This window comes from Eupeodes corollae, chromosome 1, assembly GCF_945859685.1.
Source record: "Eupeodes corollae chromosome 1, idEupCoro1.1, whole genome shotgun sequence".
In the NCBI taxonomy this organism is placed as follows: Eukaryota; Metazoa; Arthropoda; class Insecta; order Diptera; family Syrphidae; genus Eupeodes; species Eupeodes corollae.
Genome location: NC_079147.1, coordinates 269216708 through 269233559, shown reverse-complemented (window position 1 = coordinate 269233559; position 16852 = coordinate 269216708). Strand labels below are relative to the sequence as shown.

At 32.6% G+C, this 16852-nt stretch overlaps 1 protein-coding gene across 1 annotated transcript in view; it reads right to left on the bottom strand.

Annotated features, from left to right (window-relative positions):
• Positions 1–16852, bottom strand: part of LOC129954148 (uncharacterized) — an 81424-nt gene that overhangs the window by 6382 nt on the left and 58190 nt on the right. The gene's annotated exons all lie outside the window — the stretch shown is intronic.

The window sequence follows — 16852 nt, the reverse complement described above, 5'->3', positions numbered from 1 at the left end:
ATTGGAGGATGCCCTAGACTGCTATAAAGCAGATATCACCGGCATCCACAATATGCGCTGGTATGAGCCGGGCAAAAAGAGAATAAAAAACTGTGACATTTACTATGGTGATTGCTACCGAGAAAACCAACAACACTCATTTGGATGCGGCCTTGCCATTGAAGCCATACTTAGGCAACAACAAGTCTTGAGTTATAGGTGCATCAACGAGCGCCTCATGACCACCCGCATCAAGGTTTAATTCGAAAACATTAGCCCAATATGCGTACACGCTCCCACAGAAGAGGTGGTTGACCATACCAAGGATATGTTTTTCAAGCTCTTGCTTGGTGGAATAATCGGGAAAAACACCCTGCATGACAACACTTCCCATAACAAATTCAGGCTCATCGATTTTGCGCGTGGCGCAACGTCATGGTAGCCTGTACATATTTTCACACCTCAACATCAAAAAAGCAATTTGGAGTTATCCAGATCAATCTACCGTCAACCAGATTGACCATATTGCGATCGATATGCCAATATCATCGAAGTCTGAACTTTCTGAGGAGCTAACATCGAATCGGACCACTCACTACCTCGTTGTAGCAAAGGTATCACTTCGGGTTTTCAGACCTAAGGCAAAGCAGGGAGATGCTGTGAGAAGATACAATGTCGAACGGCTACTTCTTCTCCTCTTTCGAAGTTCTCTGTCCCTTACCCAATATATCAAGACCCAGTGGCAACATTGCCAAGATGTAATCTGAGAAGCTGCCTCTCACGTGGTGGATTCCAAGCAACCTCAAGGTAAACGCAAAATGGAGTTGCATAGAAGGACGAGAGCTACTCACGAGCTCTGAGCTGAAGAGGAGGGAGAAACACCGACTTTTCAGAAGGAAAAAGAGAGAGGTTCAAAAGCAGAAATTAAATTCGAAAGTCTTATGAGCAAGTGAAACGAAATTCACAAGTACAAAAACCTCGAACCGAGGGCTCCAAAGACGAAAATAAAATCATCATATTGGAACCGCAGTCAATGCTGAGGACATGGAAGGCTCACTTTTGCAGACTGAATATAACCTAGAAGACGAACTGAATTCTTCTGTCAAGTGTGATAATCCATTCAATATACACGATGAATGCCAAGTGTGGTTTTAGACCAGAAAATACACAGTTGATCAAATATTCACATTTCAGCAGATCCTGGAAAAAACTCAAGAACATCAATTTCAAGGCCCCAGCATCTATAGATACGAGCTGTTAAGAGCCTTGTCTAGTTTTGTCATCCTTGACTATGGAGAATTTGGGCGGATCCATTGATGCAACAAAATTTGGATTAGGGATTAACGAGTAAAAAAAGTACATGCTGTCATCAAAAAAAAAACACAAGACGTCACCATCGGCCAGACGTAACTTTAAGGTAGTTTAAAACTTTTTCTATACCTAGGAATACCTATGAACACAGAAGACAATACTTTCTGATATCAAACGAAGAATTACTCTATTTTCTATGGACCAAGGCAGGAATTATTTAGTAGAGCCCTCTCTCGAGTGACTATATAAGACCCTCATCGTCACCGTTTTGCTATACGGTGCAGAAGCATGGACTATGACAAAAGCGGATGAAAGCACCTTGGGTCGTTTCAAGAAAAAATTTATTTCCATGATCTATAGTGCCGAATGCATAGAAGTTGAGTGGAGGAGAAGATAGAACGACGAGCTGCACGGGCTGTACAGTGACGTAGATTTGACCAGAAGGATAAAAGTCCAATGACTGAGATGGCAAGGTCGCGTAGAGCGCATGGAAACCAATGCTCTTGTCTAGAGAGTCTTATCAAATCCAAGCGCAGTAGAGGAGGACCGCGAATCAGGTGGAAAGTGACCTCACCGAACTTGAAGGACTCAACTTGAGACACCTAGCTAGGGACCGAACAAGATGGAGAAGTTTATTGGCTAGGCCTTAGTTCACACGTGAGTGTAGCGTGTAGACCACAAAAATGATATTGAATCAATCAAAAAGTTCTAGAAATTAAGAAATTGAGGAACTAAAATGTGTTTGTTTTCCGAAAATATTCAATTTTGATACATATACATTTATCTTTGTTTTTAAACGATAATTGCCTTCTTTAAATATTATCCTGGTATTAATAAACTAATGCCTAACAGTCACCATCGCAAGCATGAGAAAGCATTTCTTTTTCTTTTGTCAGTATGATTTACGACCTAACAAAATGATGGTGTTTTTAATATGCAGAAAAACTAATTTAAGCTAATTGATATTAAAAATAAAAAGAAAACAATAGGAATAAGATATTTGCGTTATCTTCATAGCTTACGGTTTGGCGTAGATATTTTACTTTTTTGTCTTAATTTAATCCGGAAAAACAAAACGACAAACATAAATCTTTTTTAATAGCTCCTTAAAACCACCTTAAATAGATTAAAAACCGCCATAACTTTCACATCAAACCAAACCAGAAAATAAAAAATAAAGAAAGAAACTAAATTTTGCAAGTCTCTTCATTAAGTGTTGGCATATGTATGAAAGCTTAGCATAACAATAAACGGCCATTTACTCAGTTATATTATTAAACATATTATAAGTCACTCGTTTATTTGCTTAATTAAACATTAAATTGTAGATAGTCTTACCAACATAAAAGATTTTATTTACATAAGGAACTCTTTATGCATCTATTTTCTCCAAGGAATTTTATATAAATTACGTAAATAAAAAATTATGTTTTTTTGCAATTCAAATCATTAATTTTGAATGAAACAAAAATAACTACAAGATATAAACATAAAACATAAAAACATAAGTTTAAATCTCGTTTTTTGAAAACTTCCAGACACATCAAAGTCAAAACACATCATCAATTGAAAACCACAAACTATTCACATGTCACATTATATTGAAATTAATGTTTGTTTATAGAAATAAATCTTTTTTTTTATAGTTTAAACAAAATCTCTACAAATGAGTTTGTTTACCTTATGTATTCTTCCCACACTGAATTAAAACAAATTGACTAAGCAATCAAAAAGAAAGAAAAACTATGCATTTTTATTTTTACTTTCAAAAATAAACAAAAGTTCATCTCTAATCACTTCGCAGTATTGTGACCTCCTTGGTTTTAGCCCATATTTAGTCATGGTGAAAGTTAATTAAAACATGATGTTATCTCTGTAACATTAAGGAAAATCCATTTAAGGAATCAAAAATAACAGTTAAATAATCACAAGGATTATTCATGACGTCATACTACAGTAAGACAGTGGAATAGTTTGATCTAACAATTAGAGAAATATTAACAAAAAAAATTTAATTTTTAAAAGGAATAGGTTAACAGTCTTAAATTTTGATGTTAATTTTTGTGTTTGTCCTTACAAAAGTCCCTAAGCCTGAATTTTTTTTAGAAATTTTAACTACTTTAGATAATTTGGGCGAATTTCAGCAAAATTATTAATATCAATTATCAAATATTTGCAAACCTCTTGTATTGCCTTTTTGATACTATGCAAGGTCTATCGTCTCATAAATTCTATAGTTTATCAAGAAATTATCAGGGGGTTTACTCAGATTATCTCAATGGACAATTGCATAATCACATCTCCGAGAAACACCAAGCTTTTCTTGCAAAATTGCGGACTGTGACTGCAAAATATTCAGAGACTAATATAGTCTACAAAAATGTAAACAATCTTCCCCAAGACGTCGTAATACTGACAGAAACTTGGCTGAATAGATTTATTCTTTAGTCTTGGCTTTTTGATAGCTTCTATAAAATCATAAGACGTGATCTTCACCACATTAATAACTTCAACACTGTTTAAGGTGGAATTCTTTTAGCGATCAGAAACGATATTATTTGCTACCTGATGGATGACTTAAGGTCTACCGATATTAAAGTGTTTTGCATGAAGATTAAACTGAGTCTGAGTCTATTATATCGGTTTATATAGGCCCCCAAGTTCAAGTAACGACATTTACGAAAAATTGAATGACTGTAGAGAAAGCATCTACGTTATATTGGAACCTGAAGATAAAATTTTGATCGAAGATGACTTTAATCTACCATACCTGAGTTGGGTTAAATTTGGAGACAATAACTTTTAAGTTTCAGTTAATGAGAAAAGTAATATTGAGCTTTCATTACTTGATGATTGAGCCAGTTCAATAGAGTGAAATTTGTTTAGAACGAACACTGGATCAAGTATTCTACAATACCGTGAGCGCTAAAACTACGATATTAGCCCCAGCTGTTAAACTAATACGTAGAAGATCGACGTTATCCCGCATTAGATATTGCGCTTAATTTTAACCTTTCTTCTCCATATTTTATAACGCTATTTGTTTTTGTAGAACTTTTTCATTTGTTACGTAACATTGACGGGAATCAATTAGTTTTTAACTGCAATATGTGCAATTTTTTTAATACTCTTAAGCTGTTTATACAAAACTATTCCTCTTGAAAGGGTCATGGCCTAATTTAGGTCTCGAAAACATACAAAATAAAAAAAAACAAATCCTGGGTAAAATATAATTAGGCGAGAGCTAATCAAGACTCGGAAACTTTTATTAATTCTAAAACGACTATTTACAGAATATTTATTTATTTATTTCTAAAATAGAACAACATTTAAATCTAAACCAGATAGTTTCTGGAAATTCGCTTGAATTTGTAAAAAGAAAACTTATGCCTAGCCAAACTCTTTATCAAATTCATCGTTAACTAGTCATTATCCTAAGGCTATCGCAAACTATTGCAATCGTCTTTAAAGAAGCTTTCATAGATACAAACGATAAGAACAGTTCTTACTTCTTTTCTTCTGAAGTAAATTTTCCTCGCTTTAATTTGTCGTATTTCGTAATGACTATTTGGATCGCTTTGTTGTAAATTTTTGGCGTCCCTCAGGGATGCCATTTAGGTTCAATTTTATTTATAAATGATTTGGTTTGGATCATACAAAATTCGTTTCGTTTTAAATGTTGACAGGGGTGTTGAGTTTAACACGCAAAAAAGTACCCTTTCATTTTAATTATACGTTTGATAGACGTCATTTAAGTACATTCTTTATTTTTATATTTTTTATATTTGCTGATTGAGGTGTTATTCTTGATCTTTAGTTAACATTTAATGAGCATTTAAGCTACATAGTAAATAAAGCAAATAGGATCTTACGATTCATAAAATGATTCGGTCGTGATTTCCGTGACCCTTATATGCTTAAGCTTCTCGTTGTTTCATTTGTAAGACCTATACTTGAATATAGTTGTGTAGTATGGTCACCTTATTACTCCGTTCATATAACAAGACCTAAAGCAATTCAGAGAAGATTTATGCGATTTTGACTTCGTTCCCGTTCAGGTTTCTAGTTAACAAATTAAAACAAATATCATTTTTGTAATGCATTGTTGAATTGTTCCGTTTTTAGTTGTCACATTTCAATTCAACTTAAAAAAAGGCAACTTGTGAGATAGTAGGATATTCAAAATGAAGCTTTTACTAATAAACTCATAGGTGACCGAATCTTCTCAAGAAATTAACCCATTCATATGAATTTCGATTGACAACGCCTTGTTTACGAAATAGATCAAGTTTCAAGGTATCCAAGCAACGAACGAATGTTATAAAAATCAAAATTTGCCTATTTGTCGGCATAAACTAATATAGCTAAATTCAGGACCCTTAAAATTATCCGGGCTGCGTTAGGTCGTATTAATGAAGGTTCAATTAACAGAACCACTTGTTCTAGAAATAAAGTTGTCAATAAGTTGATTTTGCAATTGATTGATTTTTAAACACTCTGACAAGTTGCGCAACCCGTCTTGTTCGATTATTTTGTAGCGAATCTAAGCTCCATGTAATACCCGTCTAGTGGTGGTTAAGGTGTAGGGATGTCACGCTAGAGGCCTTAGGCTCAATGCCTGCCAGTGCCAGGCCAGCTTAGTTAGAAAAAGATTCTTGTCATGAAAAACTTAAAACTGTAGGTCCCCTTCATTCCTGAGAACTTTACTCGGACACAGGAATGGTTGAGAGTTGTAAGTCACTAGGTACTAGTTCTCAATGGACTGTTGCCACCTAATTTATTTATTTTTTAATCCAAGCTCCATATAACAATTTTTCTATTTGACGAAGCCATTTAACCAGAAATGAGCTTCATCGCTAAACACCGTAAAATGTACGAAGTGCTGTATATCGTTCTATAGTTAAACAATAAAAGAAAGATGATTTGCAAGACTTCACTAACAAGAAATTCAACAGTTTGACATTTTCAACTGTCAAACAATAGAAACCAACTATCCAAACCGCTCATGCAACTTAAAATGAAACAACTTATATAATAAAAACTAAGCTTTGCATTGAACAAAAGTTTCTTGAGAAAATTCAAAGTGTAATATTTAAATTTCTTAAACTGCGTCTTTAGATTCTTTGCCAGTTTCAAAATCTTTATACCCTACAGTTCCGCCATGTTTCGCACCATTATGGCAAAAAGTGATGTGCGTGCAACAAATCTGATTATAAAAATCAACTGAAAGGTACCAAGTAACTAACGTATCAAAAAAACAAGATATTTGTTAATTTTCTTTATAGTACTACCGTGTTTAAGGAACATTAAAACCATTTCAAAATAGTAACACTCTTGGCACATTCTCGCAATGAACTAGGCCATTTTAACAGAAATTATCGAAGAAATTGAAAAAAGTAAAAAAAAAACAAAAGTTTATTCATTTGCCAATGCGGAGCACCAGGTCTTTGTAAATTTATACGTTACGTTGTCGAAGGAACTTTTATTGATTTTCATCAAATTCGTTTCTAAAGAAACTCCCTTACGAAAAATAAATAAGTGTAATCGATACAGTCCTACTGCAATGCTATTAGTCAATATAATCAGTCTACAGTTCGCTTACACACAAGAACGCAACACAACCAAAGTCACAATACGTCTCTAAAGAAATTGCTGAAGCTTCCTTTGGCAACTTCCAGAAGTTAGGTATTGCGTATATGGTATGGGGAAACCCATGGTGCCATGTTTTTTTTGTCATGTCAGTCTACGATAAAACCGCAACTTATAAATGACACACATTTTTAAGTCGTGCGTTGTCGTCGCCAATTTTGTTTATATTTTGTTTTTATATAATGTTTTATATCATTTTTACAACCTTGCACTGTCATCATACAAAATGACAAAATGTCTCGGAAATTGAACTTATAATGCCTTTTAAGTAAGTTAAGACCTTGAGCGAGCGCAGCGCGCCCTGGATATTAATTTTTGATTTAAGCTTTTCTCCTTTGTGTCTATGCACTTTGTCGATGCATGTAACGTAAGTATGATGTAAGTAGTCTCGACTTTGTGTAGCTCTTTTTTGATCAATTACCTCTCTAAGAGTAATTTCTGAATATAATTATGCTATAAAATTCTCGTCTAGAAGTCATTATAGTCATGCATGATCCATATAATGGCAATGTGTCAATCCCTGTAACGTTGTAATATGAAGACAGACGGGACTTTCTATTGTTAATTAACATTCGTTGTTATAATTTATGAACTTGTATACTATAGTATAGACGATTTATTGGTGAGAGTTGAGTCAAGTCGAGGTAGATTAGCATGTGATTTTAATTTTCTTCAATGGATTATTAATTACTAGGTATGCTATGGCAAAACTAAAGTCAATGACACCTCCTACGCCCGTGGAGACAAGCCACTTTGTAAGGGCACATTTTATACTCAAATGTAGAAGGTACCTTAAAAATCATTACTTTTAGATTTTGTTAACTATGAAGGCTAAAGAGCAATATTATAAAGGAACATTCCAAAGGTGCCTATATGACATAAAGTTGACTTTATCACGTACCTGCCTCGCTCATCAGCAATGCAAGTTTTCTAATTTTTAAAAGATATAAGACATACTTATGGCGAAATTCATGTGGCATCTTATTTGTTACGGGTTATCTATTTTGCAGTTTCAAAGGTATTGATCGCTTACCTTTGACAAAGACCATACAAATAGTTAAACTCTACTGCAGAAGTGATGATTCTACCACAGCCACATATCGGAAGCAATTGGCAAAATTGCGAAGGAATTTGAAGAGACTGGTTACAGATATTGTAATGCTCGTACCAATGAAAATATCGCTGCTGTAAGTGTTGTTGAAAACCCGAATGTGCCGATTCCTAGTGATTCTCAAGAATTAGGACTTTTTAACGGCACATTATCTTGCATTAAGATCTACACCTACAGGGTCCGGGGAAAAAACCTCCCGTATTTTTAGACGTATATGTATTTAAAGCTATTTATAGATAAAATGGTATTCCGGTTATAGATAGATAGAGGCCTACGTGCCGTTTTTCGTAATCATAATGCCGTGGCCCTTATGTGACAGTTTGGTTTGCTGTTGCTGAATTTGGTGTTTAGGTCCGTATTTTTCGAAGAAAATGGGCAAAAAGTTACAGTTAATGCGGATCGCTACTGTCACATGATTGAGACCTTCCTCCAACCAAACTTAAATCAGTTTACTAGGAACCGCAAAGAAGTCTGGTTCCAATTAAAAAAATTCAATACAATTTTTCTGTTAAATTATTTATTTATTTGTCATTGCCTTTTAAAATATGAGAGATCTTTTTGCCCGACCCTGTACTTTCATGTAATGTCCAGTTCGCGAGTGCGTGAAGTTAGCCCCTCTTTTTCGATTTTTCTACTTTGGAAAGTTTTTCCAGGTTGTTCCCGGTTCGTTCCGCATTCCTCCAAAGTTTTTTTTGAAAAATACCAAAAAAATGGGGGTTTTAGACACGAAAAATATTTTTGACCTAGGCGCTCCTTTTTCAAAAATGTTTTTTTTTTTTGAAAATTGTTCCAGGTTGTTCTAGTTCTTCTGAACATTTTCAAATGTTTGGACTTTTATGATCAACATTTTAAAGGATATGGGCAAAGTTTGAAAACAATTTTTTTTGGAAATTATAATTTTTTATTTTTTTTAGATTCTAAAAAGTGTTCTAACCATTGTTCCAAAAACTAAGAGCCATAAAATGTATATTTTAAAAGATATTGCGGCCGATTTATTTTTTTTTTTTCAAAAATACAAAACACGTCTGTCCATTTTTTTGTTGTTTATTTTTAAAACCTACATTTTAATAAAACGTGAATAACAGAATAGGCTTATAAACTATTATTTATGCTGATGATCGAACATTAAAAAATTTTCGATGTCTTTTAATTTTGTAAACATTATTTTAGCGCCCCTTTTCCAAAAATCAAAAAAATTCATGTTATAAGAAAAATCGCCGTCCTCCGCCTGTTGTTTAGGCACCCAGTTGTTCCGGTTCTCTTCTAAATTGTACCAGAGATTCGTTTCTTAAAATTTATTTTGGAAAAGGGGTGGGCGAGGAGCATTTTTTGTAATTTTTTCATATTTAAAATCATTTTTGAGATTCGAATCTCTGGAACAATTTAGAAGAGCGCCGGAACAACTGGGTACTTAAACAACAGGCGGAGAACGGTGATCTTTCAAATAAAATTTTCTTCAGTGACGAAGAACAATTCTCACTCGGTGGGTATGTTAATAAACAATATTGTCGTATGTGGGGTTCTGAGAATCGTCAAGTAATGAAAGAGAGGTCATTACATCCACAAAAAGTGAGGAGTGAGAAATTGCCAACAAAACGATCCGCAGAAGCCACAGTTTTTAATTAAAAATTGGTACCACTGGAATAAGATCTGTCAGAATAATAATAAACAAACACACAAGTAGAAGGAAGTTTTGTGAAAATCAAAAATTAAAATAACTTAACAAAAAAAACTAACTAAAACTAATAAAATGGACAATTTTCAAGAAGAAATGTTAAGAAAACATGTGGAAATGGAGATTCTATAAAAAAAAGTTCATTTAACAATTGCTTCAAGGAGGGGGTTTGTTCGTAAATTTTACATGGAGTAGGCAGCATTTTCTCATATGGTGCTGAACAATTCAGTTCTTCATTGCTTAAGACGAATCAAACTATCTCACTTGCACTTCATAAGAAACGTCGAAACACCATTTGCATTTTAGAAAATGCTGTCAAACTTAAACATTTTTAAATCTTCTTCTGCGGTGGAAACACCATGAAGATTTATTTTATCTAAACTGAGATAAACCTTTGGTGGAAACATAGCAAAATTTAAGTATCTTTCCTATTGTTATCTCTTGCAAAATAAACCCAGTAAGTCCATTTTCACTAACAAAACTAAATAATATCAACAGTAACAGATTGATTTTTTTCCCAATGGAAAATACATGATTTCAAATGCACAACTAATCAACGAACAGTGCCATCGAGATACAAACGCAATATCAATCGTACCAACATGTGAGAACGAAATCACATAAGATCCATTCGAGACTCGTATAAATGTCAAAAACCCATCCATAGTAAGAATCTACTTTAACTTTTATCTGTTGTATTCATACTGCGGATATTGTTTTTGTTATTCGTGTAAAATCCTACTATATTATTGATAGTATTCCAACAAAACACGGGTATTGTCTATTCGGAGCGTTGTGGTCATATTATAACCAACCTTGTTTTACCTGCTATTGAAGAATACGACTTGGAGAATATGTGTTTTTACCAAGACGGTGCCACCTCAAGCAAATATGGCTTTATTGCAATAGCCAAAACAAACATACGTCAAGTTATGGCTGAGATACCGCTTAATATGTTTCAAAAAATGTTCGAAAATTAAAAATAAATTAAAAATATTTTATTTACGTTTACTTTTGAAACCGCAAAATGGACAACCCTGTATTTGTAATTTTTACTCAAATATTAATCGAGTTCTTATGTACACAAGTTGAAGCTTATTTTATCTAAATTTGGCTTCTACTTAAAACTATGTCTTATGTTTAAATTAAATTAGATTGCGCCAAAGCCCATTAAGAACTAAAACACTTAAACCGCATTTTTTATTTTCTAACTAAAAATATAATTCTTCGAACACAAATAAATACCAAAAAGATTTAAATACGTGTATTAACCTATTTTTTCTTAAGAAATTAAACAAACAAAAATAATAACAGTAACTAAAATAATCTTTTAAACAAATTTACAGTCGTTGAACGCATACGACACTCCTGTTATCGATGCAAATTTTTATATCACCATAAAATAAATTACAAAACATTAAAATAACGCTTACCACACCTGTTGTGGTTAATATATTATATTTTAATTAACTGTGCCTCACCTGATACTATTTGCAACTTATACGTATGAAAGGTACCTAACCCACTATCTTTTACAAAATTTACGTATTCTTAACGTCAATACTTGCTAAATTCTAATGACAAGTAAAATTTTGCCTAATATCTCCTACCTTAAAGCCAAGACTATTCCTATGAGCATGTAGTAATGAGAAGTCTCAAGTTGCAAGCCGGAATGGTTTGAGGGTGTTATGAATGTTGAAATGAAAAAGGCGCCAAGGGGCATAGATGTTATTTTTCTTAAAGCTCAACATTTTTTTTAAATAGTCTGTTAATTTACATATGTGTAAATTTGACAAAAATAACATACTTTTTATTGGAGTCTAGACGAATTTAAACCATTTTATATAAAAGAGGTTTTTTTAGTCGTAAACTAATTTAACAACTTACAACCATTTTACTAAAGTTACAATAAAAAATATCTACTTTTAATATTAAATGTTATGAAAGTCTTTCAAAATTGACTTAAAATGACTTTTGAAACAATGATGGTTTTAGTAAAATACTTTTACATTAACAAATTTTTGAGGCAATCATTTGATCATAGTAATAATTATTTTAAATTCTTGGCAGAATTGCACTACTTGAAATATTTCTTTTGAATTGGATTGGTTGATGCTTTAAAAGACTTTTAAACAAAATATAAAAACAGAAAAAGTGAATTTCAAACCGGGCGCCATTTATCGAAAGTCCAACTCTGTAAATATAATGCACTCATGCAAATAACAATGAGGCTACATTATGGTCTATGCACTTTCGCGAGTTGAAATACACAAAAAATTAACCGCGCACTTTTGTGTGCTATGCGTGTATTATATCTCTACCACCGAACCGCGCTATACCGCGTTGCAACAGCGTTTCTCCTATGGGAATGGGAAGCTCGTTTGGAACACGGTAGCCTAGAAAACGATAGACATTAATTTGTTATACGGAACGAATGAACAGAATACAAAATGAAGTATGGTCTATTTTATTATAAGCTTAGGAAATATGGCAACCTAATAAAACTAATACTATAAAAAAAAGTTAAAACAAAATATGAAATTATGATTGCTAATACCATGTATGTTTTCAAGTTAATATGTGTCTATATGTATATTTCATATAAGATTGTTTGTTTTATAACCGTCAATAACACATGTCTATATTTGGAATTACAGGTTATTTGGATTTACTTTTGCCGGTATAACCACATTCCAATGCGTTGCCAATATATTCAAAATAACAAATATATCTCAGTATTATACAGGCAACAAAAATGGTATTGCTCATTCAAATTGACCACTAATTATAATGGAAATAAAGAATACAAATGGTTACCTGCACCTTCCTTGTAAATGCATTTTGAATTTTTATAATTTCTTTTTAAAACGTTGTTAAATATTTTATTGAAAATTAATTTAAATAGGTTTTCTTAGTTACCATAAGTTAGGTTTTAAATATTATCCAAACCAATTATAATTTAAATTTTTTTTATCATTTTTGTAGAAATTTCAGTCTGACATAATTTTGTATTTGGATAGCTTTGGTTAAAAATCTGTAACCGAATCATACTAAAAAAGGGGTTATGAATACCCTTATAATAATAAGACATAGTACGAGCAATAAGAAAAGAAGGATAATATTTTGAAGGAGAAACCGATGCCAATTTGTTTTTGAAAATATGGAACCTGGTAAAGCATTCGACATTCATGCAGTACGGCTAAAGTACGAGTCCCTTTACTTAACAGTACGCACGAAATGGGCTAAAGGGTAAACTGATGAACAATCCCACAAGAACGGGTATTACAGTTGAATTAATTGAGGGAGGAATGTAACTGGCTATATCATTAGAGCATTGCTTATGAAAGTAACGATTAAATAATGAGGGAAATGAAACTTTACGGAGAATATTCCTGACACAAATCTAGTTGAAATACCTCAACACGATCACCCAATTGATTTAAATGAAGTAAAGATTGCGATTGAATCTTCAAAAGAAAACAAAGCACCGCGTGTAGACTGCTTAGCATATGAGTTTTATTAAAATGAGAGCAATTCTTTTATTGGGGAAGTTTATACTCTGCTGAAAAGAATCTACGAAACAGGAACAATGCCAACATCCTACAAAAATCAATTATCTTTTTGCTCTTCAAAAAAGGTGACGCTAGTCTCGTATCTAACTATCGTGGGCTTTCATTTTTAGATACCCTCTATAAATTATTCACTTCTGTTCTCCTAACTCACTACTTGGATTGAAAACAACAATATACTCAATGAATACCAAGCTGCATATCGAAAAGATTATAGTACCATATATCAGATATCCAATCTTTCGTGTCTTATTCAGCTGCAACTAATCCAGAAAAAGAAACTTTATGCCAGAAAAAGAATCTTTATGCTTAGTTAATAGACTTAAAAGCTGCGTTCGACAATATTCACAGAAAAGCTCTTACGAAAATGGTTAAAATTAACAAATTATTATACCAAAATACAGTTGCCACCGTCTGTAATGGAAGCAGTACCTCTAATTTTTTTGGAACGAGCAAAGGCCTTAAACGAAATTGCGTTCTGAGCGCTCTGATTTTTGTCTTGTTCTTAAATGACCTACATTTTGAACTTCCCATCGGAATACATGTGGAAGGAATCGGTGTAAATGTTCTTTTGTATGCTGATGATATTCTAATTTTGACTAAGAGTCCAGCTTTACTTCAAACAATAATAAACAAGTTCAGCAGCTATTGCTATAAATATAACCTTGAAGTTAATTTTGAGAAATCTGAAATTATTATTTAAAGGAATAGAGGCCGAAGAGCATTAAGTGAATAATGCAATTTAAAAGGTGTGTACTTATAATATGTCTTGGTCTGAACATCTGACAAAGAGGGCTCTAAGTTCTTGAAAAATAAGTTAGTACCTATATGTATGTATTACTATGCTCAAGTATGGGGGTATAAAGAGTACATACAATGTGAAAAGCTTCAAAGGTTTTTCGTCAAAAGATGTTTCAACATACCAGATAATACACCAAACTTCGTTATAAACATCCAAAAGCATTTCTTACTACCCTAGAAATACATTTAAAATATTTGAGAAAAGTTTTCAGTGTACCCAGCTCTAGATTACCACGCATAGTTTCATCCGCAGTACTTCGCAAAAATATTTATTGAGCCCAGGAATGGTCAGCCTTTTTCCTGGCATCGTTGTCAACTATAAAGCAACTAATTTAGATTGCAAACATGCCCAGAACATGCTTTTTATTAAACTAAAAGAACAACAGTGGTAAGATTCTACCGAACGTGCTTAACAATCGCAATTTCGCAATGTATCATAAACAGAGGTAACCAACTATTTAATGACTCAAATTTACGATAAATGATAAGTATGATCTTAAGAACGAGGTGTGGATTACTTAACTTGAATGCCATTTCAGCATGACACTGTTGTAATCTATTGTAACACTGAATCTTCTGATATAGTGTAGATCTAATTCCGAAATTTGTCGTGTTGATGGATGTTGTTTCGACTTCTCACTTGGTGGTTATAGCTATACTTCTTGAAGATAAGCTAAGCAAAAAATATAAATTTTAACGCTTTAACCTGACAAACAACTATAACAAGTTACTGTCATAACTAATTTTGAACACCAGCATAATCTTGTTTTTATAACCACTTTTTTTTAAATACAATTTATTTATCTATCTATCTAGAAAAGTTTACAATTTCAATTCCAAGCGAAATCATCTCAATTATTGGCAGCATTAAACTATCAGCGAACTGTGCTATAAGAAATCTGACTTTATCAATCGAGCTTACAAAAGGGTGTCATTCTAAACGATGACATATACGAGTAGTATTGCACCAGTTTTGTACAAATGACTAGACATTTTTACTAACTTAAGCACATTGAAGTATTTTTTGCCGTAGTTTTTGGTAATGCAAACATTTAATGCATGGAATATTTCCATTACATTGTCTTTATAGCTTGTTTAAAACTTTTCCCGGTTTTCCTCAGTGCGGTTGGCTTTCTAAATCCGGAAACTTACATCTTTGAGATTAATAAAGTCTTTGCAGTTCGAATCAAACCATTAGTTTCTTTTGGTTTGATAGATTTCCACAAAGAAATAAGTTTACGTATTATCATATCTGGACTGGAATCTACGTCACTATCGAGGAAGCATATTGACCATTTAATTATCAGATTATTATTATTAATGCAAAATTTAACAAAACCAAATAAAAAACAATTAAGGGAAACAAAAAACATATTTAAAAAAAAAACATACATACCTACATAAGTTTTATGTAGACCTTAAAACAAATCTATTAATTAATTTCTTTTGTTTTTGTATCTATACACTTTTATTTGAGAATTAATAAGAACTAATAATATGTTAGAGATCAAAATATTAATACCAAGAAGAGCTTTTGTCAGTAGATCAACTTGTTATCATTTTTTTTATTCAATGTCATTAATAAAATTAATAAACCTAAACGTTCTCAGCTTTCAATTTTTGTTTTATAATTAAACGCATTAAAATGTCTTTTCATGCCAAATAATATGTGTCATTGTCACATATGCGAGTTTTTCTTGTGTTGTATTCATTAATACAAATGAAGGTCATTTTAGAATTACTCACAATTAAAATATCTATAGGCAGATTGTTGTTGATGGGTTAGATTCCCACACTATTTATGTTCCATAATAATAATAAGTGCTCATCGAAAACAATGCATTCTATGTAAGCAATAACAATAAGTATAACTACCTACTGTTTAGCATAGGTTATGTGATACGACAAGTTTTAAACATTTGCATTTAAAGTCATAACCATAACTTTAGGAAAATTTTGTGTAGAAAAGAAATTAACTTTATTTTGATGCGAATTATTGTTACGGGGATTGTTTTTTTAGGAATACGAAATATTTTTGATTTAAGTTTGTTTAAAATCACAGAAAATTTAATTTTTAATTTTAATTGTTGATATGAAATATGTATAAATACCTGCCGGTCATAGACTAGAAGCAGGCATTTTTGAGAAGTAAAATCAATAATTCTCAAGTTACAAAATATATTAGAAAAAAAAAATATGGTAAATTAGCACTTTCGTGTCATCGCATTGCTTCGCTCATATAACTTACGGGTAAGACAGCCCAACACATTTTTAATTATGTTAAGGTCCACGGAATATGGTGACCAAGGCAGCAAGTGTACGTTTTGGATCTCAATTAAGGATTTTACTTCTCGGGCTATGTTTATTGGAGCGTTGTCCTGCTGAATTGGTCCAAAAAGCTAGCTTTGGGGAATACTGATTAAAGCGTTGCTTTGGTAGGTTTTTCCAGTCATTTTTGTACCTTGGACTAGCAACTCTATAGCGCCATGAAATGAAATTGAGCCCCGTAACGACTCCTTCTGCGCTATGGTGACGGTTTAAGACCAGTTCCTCTTTCCTCAGGTCATGAAAATAATAATTATAATCATCTCGCCTATCAATTTTTTTGTAGAAAAAAAATAACCTTAAGCCAATCATTTGCGGTCACTCCATTTGCACATCCCAGCTCATGTGATCTTTTACGAAAAACAAGCGTTGCCTTTTCCTTACGTCACTAAGTGGTGGTCTTTTCTTAATATTCAAGCGCTTTAAGTGTTA